Source organism: Ornithorhynchus anatinus, chromosome 18 (assembly GCF_004115215.2).
Source record: "Ornithorhynchus anatinus isolate Pmale09 chromosome 18, mOrnAna1.pri.v4, whole genome shotgun sequence".
Classification (NCBI taxonomy): Eukaryota; Metazoa; Chordata; class Mammalia; order Monotremata; family Ornithorhynchidae; genus Ornithorhynchus; species Ornithorhynchus anatinus.
Window position 1 is genome coordinate 4,890,187 of NC_041745.1, and position 15,482 is coordinate 4,905,668.

Here is a 15,482-nt window from a genome sequence, read left to right on the forward strand (position 1 = left end):
CTCCCTTTCCCTCCCGCTCCCCCTTTCACTTCCTGCCAGTCCCTGCCAGCAGAGGAATGATAGGAAGGAGCGATTTTCTGGGCAGGCTTCTCCTTTCTTCCCATCAGTCAGGGGAATTTTCCTCTCGGGGAGCGGGCGCTGTAGGGGCGATTGTACCCTTCTGGGGCTCTGTTGTAGCCAAGCCGAGTCAAGGAAGAGGGAGCGATGGAGGGGAAAAAATCATTTCCCCACTTCCCTCTGCTGAAAGAATCCAGAAATCAACCCCACAGCAGCGAGGGTTGGTAAGGAGAGAAATGAGTGCCCAGTTCTCTTACCTCTGCCATAGGCAGCTCCAATCCTACTGGGGTGGCTGGTGAGTGACTTCTCTCTCTTTCCACTATCTGAACTGCATTCCAACTTTTTCCTCGTGTAGCCTTTTCCGGGAGGAGGTAAGGTGGGACTCCAATGGAAAGGGGGAGAATTTTGTTTTCCAAGTAGGAAGACTTTTAAACAGGAGTTCCCTGGCCACCAGGAATCTAACTCTAATGTAAACCTCACTGGGAGGAGAGACCCTAGAGGTTTCTAAGATTTTGCGTAGAAGCAAAACAAGAAGCCGTTCAAGCCAATAACTCAGGACTGCCAAAGCCAGAGCTGCTCTTTAAACTTCAGCCTCTTCCTCCTTAATGGGGTTAAGTGATTAGTGACTAAATCACAAAAACCATCAATATACGGTCGACTTTTTCATTAGCCACATGAATATTTCCCGGACCACAAACATCAAGGAATGTTTCTGCTTGTTGGACTTCGAATGCCGGGTTAACCGTTGCAGATATCGTGAATTTAGGTTGGTTTAAATGAAAATCAAAAGTACATTAATTTCAAACCACAAGGTGTCAGAACTGTGACTCCTCACTCACCAAGAGTGCCTTTGAGGAGGTAACAAGCAGGGCGGGAGGAAGGACCCTCGGGAAGAGTTGAGCATCCGATTCCAAACTATCGATCTTAGAATCCCAAGGAAATATTTTTCCTGTAAAGTTCCAAGTTCAACTACTATTGCTCCAACATGTGTTAATCAGATGAGGCGACAGTGATTTGATCATCTTTCTAAAGGGACATTAGACTAACAAGGTAAATCAAAAGAGAATAACTTGTTTTTTTGCTATGTTTTTAAGCTCTCTCTCTTGAAACAACTTCCTCGTTAACCCTGATAATATGTATTGATTATAAGGAGGATGTTTTAATGAAGGCAAGCCTCTGAGTGAGAGAAATGATTTAACAGAGCATGGTATTTGAAATTACAGCATTTCACTCTCAAGGGAGAAATGACTGGCATAATCAAATCATTTATTAATGGGAAGCTAGGCTAGTGATGTGTTTGAGAGCGATTGATCTGTCATCATCATCAGTGGTATTTTTGAGCACTTACTACGTGCACAGCACTGTACGAGGCGCTTGAGAGAGTACAATCCAAAAAGAGTCTGTAGGCACGTCCCCTGCCCACAAGGAGTTATAGTCTAGAGGAGACTTACGAGCTCACATGAGATTCACGCTGACCGTGTGCTATTGCAGCTGAAAGTGGATTTCCCAATCTGCTTCAGAGCACTGTCACTCCCAGTCCACACCATATGCCTAGAAAACTCTCTACAATCTTTTTGGGTTGTTGCTGATTGAAAGCTCCTTGGCAGTAGATGATTTCAGCCTTTGAAACAGATCTCAGCAATAATTCTATCCTGCAGAAAGTAAAATTTGCTCCTTTTTGTCAACGATGTAGTCACCTAGACATCCTTCATATTCCGAGATGACAGTTCTGATGGTAGATTGTTAAGCACACGTCTGGGGCTGAAAAGACTGATGTGCAATAGACACTCCATTCCACACCTTATGCATGTCAAAGGAAGTGCCTGTCACCTGCTGAGTTTGCCACTTGTTCATGAATCCAAGTCACCTCTTATTTTTTTGCGGTGTTCGTTAAGCACTTACTATGTGCCAAGCACTGTACGAAGCACTGATAATTACAAGTTACTCAGATTGACACGGTCCCCTGCCCCACCTAGGCTCATAGTCTATATCCCCCATTTATAGATGAAGTAGAGAGCAGCGTGGCTCAGTGGAAAGAGCACGGGCTTTGGAGTCAGAGTTCATGGTTGAATCCCGGCTCGGCCACTTGTCGGCTGTGTGACTGTGGCAAGTCACTTCACTTCTCTGCGCCTCAGTTCCTCATCTGTAAAATGGGGATTAAGACTGTGAGCCCACGTGGGACAACCTGATTCCCCTGTGTCTACCCAGCTTAAACAGTGCTCGCACATAGTAAGCGCTTAACAAATACCAACATTATTAAGCACAGTGAGTTAAGTGACTTGCCAAGTTCAGAGAGCAGACAAGTGGTGGAGCTGGGATCAGAACCCGGTCCTTCTGATTCCCAGGCCCGTGCTCTGCCAGTAGCACACTGCTTCTCATAAATCAAAGTACGTAATCGGACTGCCATCCTACCTCTGGGTCCCCCATTGAAGCCACTGCTCAGGGAGGGAGCAAGTCCTCTGCTAATGCCACATTCCAGGAATGTGTCTGGTGGATTTATCTCCCAGTGCTCCGCTGCTTTACATTGTTTTTTTTGAGCACTCTGGCCATGTCTTTAAAATTTTTATTTTGCCCTCTTGTTTGTGATGCCCCATTTCAACTCCCCATACCTACAACTCCTGCCCAGCAAGCTGGTGAGCTGCCTGCATTCCAATTCCTTGTGGGTGAGTCTGGCTCAACGTTTATGCCGAGTGAGCTCTTAAGTGATGCTGATGAAATTATTAAAAAAGGCATGTGCCTTTTTATGATAGAGTTATGCCATATAGAAAGTTGGATACTCCTATATCTTTGCAGACCTTTCTCTGCTCTGAACCTGTCACTCTCCGGCCACCAGAGTCAGCCTCCAAAAGTCTTCCCGATCTCTTGTTGGTTTTCTATTCCTTTGACAAGCCCATCGGTGGATGGTGAACTGCCTCAGTAGCAGAATTGGCTAACTACATTTGGCCCATGACTTTGATGGGAATCTTTAGTTGTGGATAGGATTCCATGTGCTGGCTCCAGCCGTGTTTGGTGCGGAGGCTTGAGCAGACTGTGAAGTGCTTTGTGACGTCTGCGGGTCTTCATGAGTCTGCACCTCGGGAGCAGCTCCCATGGGTTTGCCTTCAATAGTAGCCTGATGAATTAACAGTTTCCAGTGTTTCATAATGGTGGTCTTGCCAGCTCCAAGTCCCTTGTAACCCTGAAACAGACAGTGTGATGTGCAGTTGATGCCTGTTGATGTTTATTCATGACTGGACCTGGAGGCTCCTTTGCCAATCAAAGTTTTGGGAGGTGTCGTTTTAGTCTGTCACTCTCGCTCTCTGAGGATCTGGACCCCTTTTCTACCTGCTCTGAAACCCGGAGCCTAAACCTACAGTGGTATCTTCAGAAAAGGCTCAAGTTTGAGGGGGGATTAAGGATGTGTTTTCAAATCAGAGATGATGTCTTATAGAGGCGACAGATTCAATCCTCTAGCTGGAAACATTCCAAATAGACGGTAGTAGCTATTAAGGAACTCCTAGAAGGGGGGTCTTCCTAATCCTACATGATTAAACTACTTGAGACCTTGGGAAATTGTGCATTATTTTATGAGTCATTCGCCTAAATAATGCTACAATTTGCTAAATGAATGCACTTTAAAGATTTATTTGATGAATTCATGTTTATATTAGTGCTTAGATGTTTCATGGTTTGGTAGGGTCCCCATTTTTAACAATGCCTACAAGAAATGATTAAATGCAACTTTTTGTTCTTAATGGCCCACCATAATCTCTCTAAGTGCCACGGGAGATGATTATTAAGATAGCGTATAAAAACCCCAGTTAGAAACTTTTTGTTATTCTTTTTCCTCTAGCTGGAAGTATTTTAATTAAAATGAAATCTGCTTACAGAAAGACTCAAAGCCAAAATGAAACAGGTGAATGTGCTGACTCTGGATCAAGTGCTGAAACCTTTGGACTCGCCCACCTTTTCAGGGGGCCGTTCAGCAGAGAGGGCAGCGTTAAATTTATTCATCAATCATATTATGAGCCCTTACTATGTGCAGAGCACTAAGCGCTGGAATATACAATTAGATGTTGAGAAGCACGTCCAAATGAGAAGCAGCATAGCCTAGTGAAAGAGCACGGGCAGTGGTTCTAATCCTGGCTCTGCCACTTGCCTGCTCTGTGACCCTGGACAAGTCACTTCACTTCTCTGTGCTTCAGTTACCTCTTCTGCAAAATGGGAAAAAAGACCCATTTTCCCGCCCCCTTAGACCATGAGCCCTACATGGGACACGGACTGTGTCTGACCTGCTTATATACTATCTGAACTCTAGTGCTTATTACAATGCTTGGCATAGTAAGCGTTTAACAAATACCACATTTAATATTATTATTATTATCATCAGGTAATAATAATAATGTATTTGTTAAGCGCTTACTATGTGCAGAGCACTGTTCTAAGCGCTAGGGTAGCACAGGAGAATCAGGTTTTCCCACGTGGGGCTCACAGTCTTAATCCCCATTTTACAGTTGAGGTAACTGAGGCACAGAGAAGTTAAGTGACTTGCCCACAGTCACACAGCTGACAAGTGTGGAGCTGGAATTCGAACTCATGACCTCTGACTTCAAAGCCCATGCTCTTTCCACTGAGCCACGCTGCTTCTCTAGGTAGGAAAAGTGACCTATGGCCATTAACTTTTACCTCTGGGGTGTTTCATAGTTTCACATCACAAAACAGTCCTTCTCCCTGCTGAGGACCCTTTTGAACACTAGTCTTCAGGAGGAAATGATCTTGCATATTCACATACAAACACCACCTTTCTCTTTTGGGGTCTCTCTGTCTCTCACTCTGCATGTGAGAAACAGGGATGGGTAGGCAGCTGGAATTTCATAATCGGCAGAAAAATGGATGCTTGTCATTTACACTTCAGTGCATGTGGAAGGTAGAAAGCATTAAAGTCAGTGTTGGTTCAACACCGTCCTTTCCATTTGCAAACAAACAATCTCTCAGTCAAATCAGCACACCACCTACCCTTAGGACCTGGGCATGCCCTGTACTTTTCTCTTCTCTGCACCCAGGTATATATGTTTATTTTATTTATTGAATATTTATTATACATATCTATCTAGACACTCAGTTATTAGTTCAGCAGTTCCTTCCTGATGTATTTCTACTGCTTTGTGTTTTCACCTTGTTCTTCCCCTGTTTCACTAGGTAAATACTCTTTGGCTTCCCATTAGACTGTAAGCTCCCTGGGAGCAGAGAACATGTGTCTCATTACTGCTACACTCTCAAAGTAATAATAATAATTGTATTTGTTGAGGACTTACACTTTCTAAGCACTGAGGTAGATACAAGGTAATCAGGTATCCCACGTGGGGCTCACACTCTTAATCCCCATTTTCCGGAGGAGGCAACTGAGGCACAGAGAGTTAAGTGACTTGCCCAAAGTCATACAGCAGACAAGTGGCGGAGCTGGATTGAACCCACGACCTCTGAATTCCCAAGCCCAGGATCTTTCCACTAAGCCACACAATGCCTAGTTGGCCTTCCAACACTCACTATGATCCCTGTGCTGGCAGAGCAGGCATTCATGGGGTCAATGAATCCTTGTTGAGGTAAAATTCACTTTGAAGACATTTCTTTGGTTTATATCTTTTCTTCAAGGCAGTAGTTTCACAGCGAGGGTTCTGATTGGGAAAAAAAATGACATTATCCATGAATCAGTTCAGACTTTAAGAAATGTTGAATTCTAGTTTTGCCTTTCCTTTCTTTAAAGTGAAAAAAGCCTTTACTTTCAGCCCACCTGAAATGAAATGATTGCTTCCACCTTTGCAGTACTCACGACCCATTAAAGCTGCGGAAAGTGTTTCATGAGGTCATGTTCGGCAGCAGGCGGGTTCACAGTAAATTCTAGAGAAAGCCGGGTAGTAAGCAAATTTTAAGGAAAGAGCTAGGCAAATGCCTAAATCCCAGCCAGCCAATAGAGGGTGAGTCCCAATTAGGTTGGATTTCTTACTGGGTGTGCAGCTGTGCTGGTCATTGGCTTCTTTCCAGGGATGTTAGCAGAACTAAGTAGGGTCAGTCAAAATTAACAAACCGACCAACTTGGAAAACAGGCTCTAAATTAGACACAGTCTTCCCTGCTCTACTTTTCCTTCAGAAACAATTCCCTGTTGTCGAACTTTGTTTTTCAGGTCTATGGCATACCTGGATTCTGGTCTCAGCCCTGTCACTTGTCTGCTGTGTGATCTTGGGCAAGTCACTTAACTTCTCTGGCCTCAGTCTCGCTCATCTGTAAAATGGGAATTAAATTCCTTTTTACCCTCCCCATTAGGACTGTGAGGTTTTCCATAGGGGGATTTTTTTTTCCCTGTAATTTCTATCCATTATTTTAGCACTCTGCTGACTCATAGTAAACAAACCAAAAACTCCTCCACTCTAGTCTCAAGGCTCTACATCACCTTGCCCCTTTCCTACCTCTCTTCCTCTCTCTTTCTACCGCCCACCCCGGCACGCTCTGCTCCTCGCCCGCCCACCTCCTCACCGTCCTCGGTCTCGCCTATCCCGCCGTCGACCCTGGGCCACGTCCGCCCGCGGTCCTCACCTCCGGCCAAACTGATTCTCTTCCCCTCTTCAAAACCCTACTTAAAACTCACCTTCCTCCAAGAGGCCTTCCCAGACTGAGCTCCCCTTCCCCCTCTACTCCCTCTACCGCCCCCCCTTCACCTTCTCCTCAGCTTAACCCTCTTTTCCCCCCATTTCCCTCTGCTCCTCCCCCTCTCCCTTCCCATCCCCTCAACACTGTACTCGTCTGCCTCAACTGTATATGTTTTCATTACCCTATTTATTTTGTTAATGAAATGTACATCACCTTGATTCTATTAGTTGCCATTGTTCTTAAGAGATGTTCTTCCCCTTGACTCTATTTATTGCCATTGTTCTTGTCTGTCCGTCTCCCCCGATTAACGTAACCCGTCAAAAGGCAGGGACTGTATCTGTTGCTGACTTGTTCATTCCAACTGCTTAGTTACAGTGCTCTGCACATAGTAAGCACTCAATAAATACTATTGAATGAATGAACATAGTAAATGCTTATTAAACACCAAATTATTTTTTAAATTGTATTATTAGGGAGGAGTGTGGCTAGTGGAAAGAGTATGCACAGTCAGAAATGTGAGTACTTAGTTCTGCCACTAGCCTGCTGCATGAGCAAACTCAACGTGACTTGCCACCTAGTAAATGCTTAGTAGACACCATTATTATTAATAGAGATAGAGCACGGGCTTGGGAGGCAGAAGGACCTGAGTTCTAATCCCGGCTCTGCCGGGACTTTGGGCGAGTCTCTTAATTTCTCCAAGCTTCAGTTCCTCATCTGTGAAATGAGGATTAAGACTTGGAGGCTTTCATTTGTTGGGAAAAAAAGTGTGTAAAGAGTTCTCTCTGTGATACCAAGGCCCATTCACACCCACCATAAATACAATTTCACCATCTGCAGCCTCACCCTCAAACTGAGGGACAACTCTATTAATATATTTGGGACAAAATGAAACTCCCAAACGTGAATGCCACCAAAATAGTGCTTTGGCTTTTAAAATATTCAGCTTTCCGAGGATACAATTCTTCTTAAAATTATTTTACTTCCTGATATACAGAGTGCTGATCAATCAATCAGTAGTATTTATTGATCGCCTACTGAGTGCTAAACACTAAGTGCTTAGGAAAATGCAATAAAATTAGTGGATATGATCCCTGCCCTCAAGAAGCAGAGTACATAGATTAATTTGAGGGGAATGAAGAGTGCAAGCTGGGTTTAAGTGGGCAAAGAGAGTGGACAGGAATTGGGAGAGAGAGCTGATTGAGATTGAGTGCCTTACAGTCAATGACCAGGGATTGTTCCTTGAAACGGAAACGAATGAATTAACCACTGGATGGTTTTGAGAAGCAGGGTGACTTGTATAGAACATCGATTTGGAAAAATATTCCAAGGAGCAGAATGAACTATGGACTGGACAGGAGAGAGACGGGGGCAGGGAGACCCGTGGTGACTAAGTCAAGCCAGTGAACTCCCATTCTATGTGACTTCCTGCCTACCAAAGAAACTTTTGAAAAGATCAGCTGTCTGGATTTAAATTTTCTCCCAGAAGACTAGTTAAAGCTTGGTAACTAATGTGATTTATTAAAATACAACTGCTTTCATCTTTTCCAAGTGAATTGGACTTTCTGAACAGGGCCACACTGCTAAAACACTCTTCATCACTCTAGCGGTGGGGAGTTTCAAAATTGAATTAGGCTGGAATGGCTAACTCAGCGCATTTATTTTCCTTTGCAGAATTGTTGATTTCCCTCTGCACTCTGAATTTGTTTCTCCAAGCAGCAGGCTTTCTTGGGGCATGTGCTTTGGTCTTCCGAAAATGCCCCCTCGAGGAAATATTCAGATTAATGAAAGGCGTTATTGATTCTACCAGGTTTATTAATTGCATATCAGAGATGGTGTTGTCCCCAAGACTCTTAGGTGGAGTAGGGCCTTTTGCCAAAAAGTGGAAGGATTCAGGGAAGGGTCCATGTTCAAGGTTAACCAGCTGCTCAGACACGCACGCCCCTGGTCCGCACTACCAATCCTGGGTGTGTGTGTGTGTGTTCCTTGAAGTGTGTTGCAGTTTATCAGTCGCAGGAGGAGCTGACATTTAAAGCTTGTGAACTGTGCAGCCAGTGTGTGGAGGAAGCAGGCAGGCAGGCAGGCAGCCAGACAGCAAGCAAGCCAGCGTGCTCTCCACCCACACACTGCTGCAGCACGCCTGGTGGAGATCTGTGGACAGGAAGCACATTAAAAACTCATGGATCCCTGGTGCTCCTGGCTATTTTCCTCCTCTCATCGCTCCATCCTGGAAAGCGGACCTTCCCAAGTGCGTAGTCCGGGGTCTGCACACAGTAAGCCCTCCCTAAATAACCCGGATGGTGGATTCGATGGGCCAACTTGAAAGGGATAAGGGCAGTGACATTTTCATGCTGAGGGTATATGAGTTTCCATTGGTACCAAGAGGGATCTCTTTAAAAGCCAAGGGATAGCAGAAAGAGTCATAAAATCGAGCCAGGCGTCTAGATTGAATTTGGGGGTGACTGAAAAATTAGTCGTTGTTTTGTTGGGCTCCTGCTTGTCCTTATATAACTTTTCCTGAAAGCCCGCTGACAGCAGAGGCCGTGTTTTTCACATCTGCTGTAGGCTGCCAAACCCTTTGTCTAATGCTCTGAACCCAGTGCTCAATCAGTGAGCTAGAGTGATGATGATGACGATGATGTATAATTGGGTTTTAGATTTCTCTCCCTCTCCGCTAACCCTCCCTGACATGATTTCACTTTCTGGAGCAGGATTCAAAGGGAAGAAGCACCATTGAAGACCAGACATTGCAAAGAAAACAGCATGGCCTGATGGACAGAGCACAGGCCTGGGAGTCAGAGGACCTGGGTTCTAATCCCCACTCTGCCCAATTGCCTGCTCTGTGACTTTAGGCAAGTTGCTTCTCTGTGCCTCAGTTCCTCAACTGTAAAATGGGATTAATATCTGTTCTTCATCCTACTTAGATTCTGAGCCCCAGGTGGAACAGAAACTGTGCCCCAGCTGGCTCTACCCTAACGTTTAGAGCAGTACTTGACATAGCACTTCGCAATACCATAAGAAAGGGGAGTGGTAACCATTTTTGTGACTGGGAGTGGGGAGGTTGGTACACAGTTTCTAGATTCCTAAATTGGAAGGACTTCTAGAGGTCACTGAGTTCAGCAGCTGCCTCCAGACCTGAATTCAAAGGGATATTGAATATAAAAAGAGAGTCCTTATTGGATAAGCAATGATTTGTTGAATTCTCTGACCTTTATGTAACTTGAAAGAGAATACTTAATCACTCTAATGTTTGGGTCAAACTAGAGCCACACTGGATGGAAACACTCATTCAAAATGCTGGTTCCGCGGAAGCGAGTCAGTTTCAGTTCTCTTGTCCCCGGGACGGGCGACATTTCCTCACTGGGTTGACCTGAGTCAGTAGGATGCCTGGCCTGGTTTCCCTGGAAACGAAGATGTGGCAGCCAGGGATGTTGTCTCTGGGGAGGTGCCGTTGGAGCTTTGTGTTCCCCTTTATCATTAATGGTTGTCCTAGAAAGTGTAAATGATATTATGAGCAACTTCTGAGTCAGTGTACTATACTAAGCACTTGGCCAAGCAACCATTCCCAGCCCACAAAGAGCTCCCAGTGTGCGGGAGGAGCTCACAATCAGATGGGTGGCTGCTTAGGTGTTGGTTTATCGTGGGATCTTTTATTCCAAGATTCCCTCAAAGTAATAGTTTTTGTCTCCATCTTCTACTTTTGGGGAGTTGGGGGCAGAGAGGCTGTCTTTGTTAAGAATTTACTATGTGCCAGGCAGTGGGGTACTGAGCAGTGGGTAGATACTAGCTAATTAGGTTGGATACAGTCCGTGTCCCACATGGGGCTCACAGTCTTAATTCCCTTTTTGGAGACGAGGAAACTGGGACACAGCAAAGTTAAGTGACTTGCCCAGGGTCACACAGCAGATGAATGGCAGAGTCGGGATTAGAACCCAGTTCTTCCCAGGCCAGTGATCTATCCACTAGGCCAAGCTGCTTCTCATGGCTTTCTTGGGCCTTCCCCTTTCTTCACTTTGAGAGAGGTGTGCCCATAATTCATTACCCTATTATTTTGTTAATGAAATGAACAATGCCTTTGATTCCATTTATTTGCTATTGTTTTAATGAGATGTTCATCCCCTTGATTCTATTATTGCTATCGTTCTTGTCTGTCTGTCTCCCCCGATTAGACTGTAAGCCCGTTTAAAGGGCAGGGACTGTCTCTGTTACCGATTTGTACTTTCCAAGCACTTAGTACAGTGCTCTGCACATAGTAAGCGCTCAATAAATACTATTGAATAATTTAATCAAATGTATTCCAGATATTACTCAATTTCGGAAGACCCGGAAAGCACCGTGGCCCAGTGAATAGAGCATGGGTCTTGGAGTCAGAAGAACTTGGGTTCTAATCCTGCTCCCCACTTATTTTCAGTATGGCCTTGGGGCAAGTCACTTCACTTCTTTGTGCCTCTGTTAGCTCATCTGGTAAAATGGTGATTAAGACTGTGAGCCTCCATGGGAGACAGGGGACTGTGTCCAACCTGATAAACTTGTATCACTTGCAGTGCTTAGTACAGTGCCTGGCACGTTAGTAACATGCTTAACAAATATCATATATTATTATTATTATATTGTTACTGCCACAGCCTGTGATGCGGGCCCTGAGGCTGACTTGGTCCGAATATACGTTTACCCTGTTTTCATGACCCCATTCCAAGAAATTTGTTTTTTGGCCCCAAAAGTGAGACTTGTCTAATGGCAGCTGATGCCGGCAAAAAAAAAAAAATCTGTTGCAGTTCCTCTGGCTCCAGGCAGGCTCAACCAATGTCTTGAGACATTGCTTGCCCATACTCTAAAACAAGGGCTTTAGCGGAGGGAAAATTAATCAATTTTTTTGCCTTGCAGTTTGAAGTGTCTCTTGGGGTGGGGCAAAATACCTCCCCATAACAATAGAAGTGAGTTTGTCCATAATTTATGGAGTGGGGAAAAGGTCCAGAGAATTGAAGGTGACTTCCTGAGGCTCTAAAAACGTGTCAATAAGAAATCCATCTGCCTCTCAACAGTGAAACCTTTTGATGATTAATAAAATCAGTCAGTGGTATTTATTGAAGAAGGAAGCAGTGTAGCAGTTTAGCCTAATAAAAAGAGCATGGGTCTGGGAGTCATAGGACCTGGGTTCTAATCCCGACCTGCTACTTGCCTGCTGTGTGAACTGGGCAAGTCGCTTTAAACTTCTCTGTTCCTCACTTTTGTGTTTCTCTGCTGCAAAATGAGGATTCAATACCTGGTCTCCCTCTTACTTAGATTGAGTGCCCCATATGGGACCTGATTATCTTGCAATCTGCCCAGCACTTAGTTCAGGGTTGGACATACGTTAAGCACTTAACAAATGCATTATTATTTTTATTTAGTGAGCACTTACTCCATGCAGAATCCTGCATAAGCGCTGGTGGGAGAGTACAGTGCAACAGAGTTGGTAGAAAGGTTCCCTGACCAAGTGGTGTGTCATAAAACTCACAGCAGGTAGGCACAGATTGGGAAAAATGGATGGAAGATTTGAAGGCTTGGAAATTTGGGGAGAAAAAAAATGGCAGCCATAATGGAGAGAATTTCTTCACAAGCTTAGTTGCATGCTGATTAAGGTGGCCTCTCATAGGTGAAAGAACATCTTCCTTGGTGTATCAGGGATCTCCCGACACATTACACCTTAGCTCAATGGAAAGAGCGTGGCTTGGGAGTCAGAGGTCATGGGTTCTAACCCCGGCTCTGCCGCTGTCAGTGTGTGACTGTGGGGCAAGTCACTTCACTTCTCTGTGCCTCAGTTACCTCATCTGTAAAATGGGGATTAAGACTGTGAGCCCCACGGGACAACCCGCTTACCCTGTACCTACCCAGCGCTTAGAATAGTTGCTATGCACATAGTAAGCGCTTAACAAATGCCAACATTATTATTAATGCTCTCTCACTCTTTATTGGGTGCAGAATAATTTTCATCATAACATTCTTCACCGGTTCTTTCCTCTGCTTTTATGCAGGAGGCAACTGTTCCAGTGATTCGAGCAGATGGGAGAGGTGCCATTCTTGTGAAGCAGGGCTTCAACTATGTCGGCCTTGGTCACCAGGTAAGGCGGGCTGGGTTGAAGACAATCTCAGTGGAGAAGCGGACTCCCAAATGGATTCTTTTCCTTTGAAAGAGAAGGGTGAGAGACAGCCGAAAGGCTGTATTGAGATGCTGGGGAAGTTGGCTATGTCACCTAACTGAGCTCGGCCCAGGAGGGCATTCCAAAGCCTCAGGCTTGGGAGGGGACCTGCAGTCAGCTCAGTGACAGCAGAACAAGTTCACTTGAGGCATTCCCGGCCACCTTGATGCGTGGGGTCAAAGTCCAGGTGGAGGCCATCCTGATGCAAATGATTTCAAAGGAAAAGGGACTCCAGGTGTCTTTCAGGAGAGACATATGGAGCCCACTTTTCTAACCCTCTCACAGAACGTGGTGCTATCTAGCCACATCATGGTTTTGGAGGAGTAAGGTGCCAGAAATCCCCCCCAAGCTCACTTGAATTGTTTGGCGGTGTTAGAACCACCTGGAATTCAAGAGAAACAGCTTTAATTTAGACTCTCCAGGGATTTTCCTGAAAGTCTCTCTCTCTCTCTCCCCTTTTATTTATAGAAAACAGAGTTTGCCTGAGACATGGAAAACATAACTGGTTTTGGGGTAATGATGGCCCTAGGCAGAGTAGGAACTCATCGTGTGGAGGTATAAGTTGTGAATTTAGAGAAATCGCTGTCCTGGAGCAGGAATGAAACATTTCAGGGAAGATTTAACTTCAAAACAGGAAACCAGCCGTTTAGAAAATTGGATATTTCTTTCTCTGGGTCCACAATCCCAACAATCAGTGGTATTTATTGAGCACTGTATTAAGCACTTGGGAGAGTACAATACAACAGAGTTGGTAGGCATGTTTCCTGCCCAACAAGGAGCCCTTCTTTGAGGAAACCTGTTCTAATTTTCCTTTTAGTTTTAGAAAACAGTCCCCTAACCTGCCCTCTTATTCCTGCAAGATTTACAAAGCACATTATTGGTATTACAGCTATTTTAAAATCACTTCCTGTTCTTAGCACCAACTAGTAAAGGAGAGGAGTGATAAAGTCAACCTCATTTAACTTGGAGGAAACAAGGGAGAAAGGTTCAAGGGGTTTAGACTGGTTTAAGCCCGGAGCAGTGAAGGCTAAGAGGTGCCTTACTTGCCATCCTTCAGTCTCTGAAGGGTGTTCGGGCTGATGAAGCTGACTAGTTGTTCTCCACGTTTAATAGAGGGCTGGCCCAAGAGGAAATATCCAAGTGGGGGAGGTTGTGGGTGGATGTTAGAAAGAAATGTGGGGACTATCAGAGTGACAAGGAGCTGGGGATAGGTCAAGAAGCAGCATTGTGAAATCGCCTTCCTGGAAATCATGACAAAAAAACATTCCTCCCTCTCCCCCAGTCCCTTGTTGAGTGGTTCAGTCACTTAAAGGACTAGACCAGAAGTCTCTCTCCCTCTAGGCTGTAAACTCCTTGTGGCAGGGAACGTATCTACCCACTGTGTTGTATCTTCCAAGAACTTTAATACAGTGCTCAGCACACAGTAAACACCTCAATAAATACCACTGATTGATTTTTCTTTTTTTTCTATGGTATTTGTTAAGCGCTTACTCTGTGCCAGGCACTGTACTATGTGCTGGGGTAGATACAATTTAATCAGGTTGGACAGAGTCCCTGTCTCATATAAGGCTCACAGTCTTAATCTCCATTTTACAGATAAGGTAGCTGAGGCCCAGAGAAGTGAAATGACTTTCCCAAGGTCACGCAGCAGACCAGTGGTGGAGTAGGATTGGAACCCAGGTCCCCTGACTCCCAGGCCCATGCTCTATCCACTAGGCCACACTGCTTCTCTTCTCTTTCAATTACTTGATTGATCCTTTAAAATCTCTTGCCCACCATTGTGGGTGGTTTTGGCTGCAGCCTGCCCAGAGCCTCGGAAACCACTTGAATATGTGGCAAAAGAGCCAGCCTTTAGATGCAAGACAGTTTCATTTTCTACATCTTTCACAAGCACTTGCATTAGAAAAATAATGATAAAATCACAGTCCATACAGACTGGTTTCAGTGTTCACTCAGGGAATAGGTGCGATATTAGAGTACCCTGCCACCAGGCAGTGTGGACTAGTGATAGACCATGGGCCTGGAAGTCAGAAGTACCTGGGTTCTAATCCCAGATCGTGAATCTCTAATCCCAGAGAAGCAGCGTGGCTCAGTGGAAAGAGCCCGGGCTTTGGAGTCAGAGGTCATGAGTTCAAATTCTGCCTCTGCCACTTGCCAGCTGTGTGACTGTGGCAAGTCGCTTGACTTCTCTGGCCTCAGTTACCTCATCTGTAAAATGGGGATGAAGTCTGTGAGCCCCATGTGGGACAACCTGATTCCCCTGTGTCTACCCCAGCGTTTAGAACAGTGCTCTGCACATAGTAAGCGCTTAACAAATACCATCATTATTAATCCCCAATCTGCCACTTCTTTGCTTTGTGACCTTTGGCAAGTCACTTCACTTCTCTGTCTTGATTACCTCATCAGTAAAATGGGGATTCAGATTGTTAGCACCACATGGCACATGGACTATGTCCAACCTGATTACTTTATATCTACCCCCACGCTTAGAAGAGTGCCTGGCACAGAGTAAGTGCTTAACAAATACCATTTAAAAAGAGAGAAAAAAGAACACGGAGTTCCTCTTGCATCATGCTAAGCACTCTGATTAGATGTGGAAGAGGAAAGAAGGATGGCCAGAGCCT

General features: G+C 45.0%; 1 protein-coding gene across 4 annotated transcripts in view; it reads left to right on the plus strand.

Moving 5' to 3' along the window:
• KCNJ15 (potassium inwardly rectifying channel subfamily J member 15) overlaps positions 1-15,482 on the plus strand; it is a 297,724-nt gene that overhangs the window by 149,715 nt on the left and 132,527 nt on the right. For all 4 annotated transcript variants that reach the window (XM_039914668.1, XM_039914670.1, XM_039914671.1 and 1 more), the window contains one exon: positions 12,694-12,780. The gene's annotated coding sequence lies outside the window, so the exon portion shown is untranslated. The remainder of the gene's footprint in view (positions 1-12,693; positions 12,781-15,482) is intronic.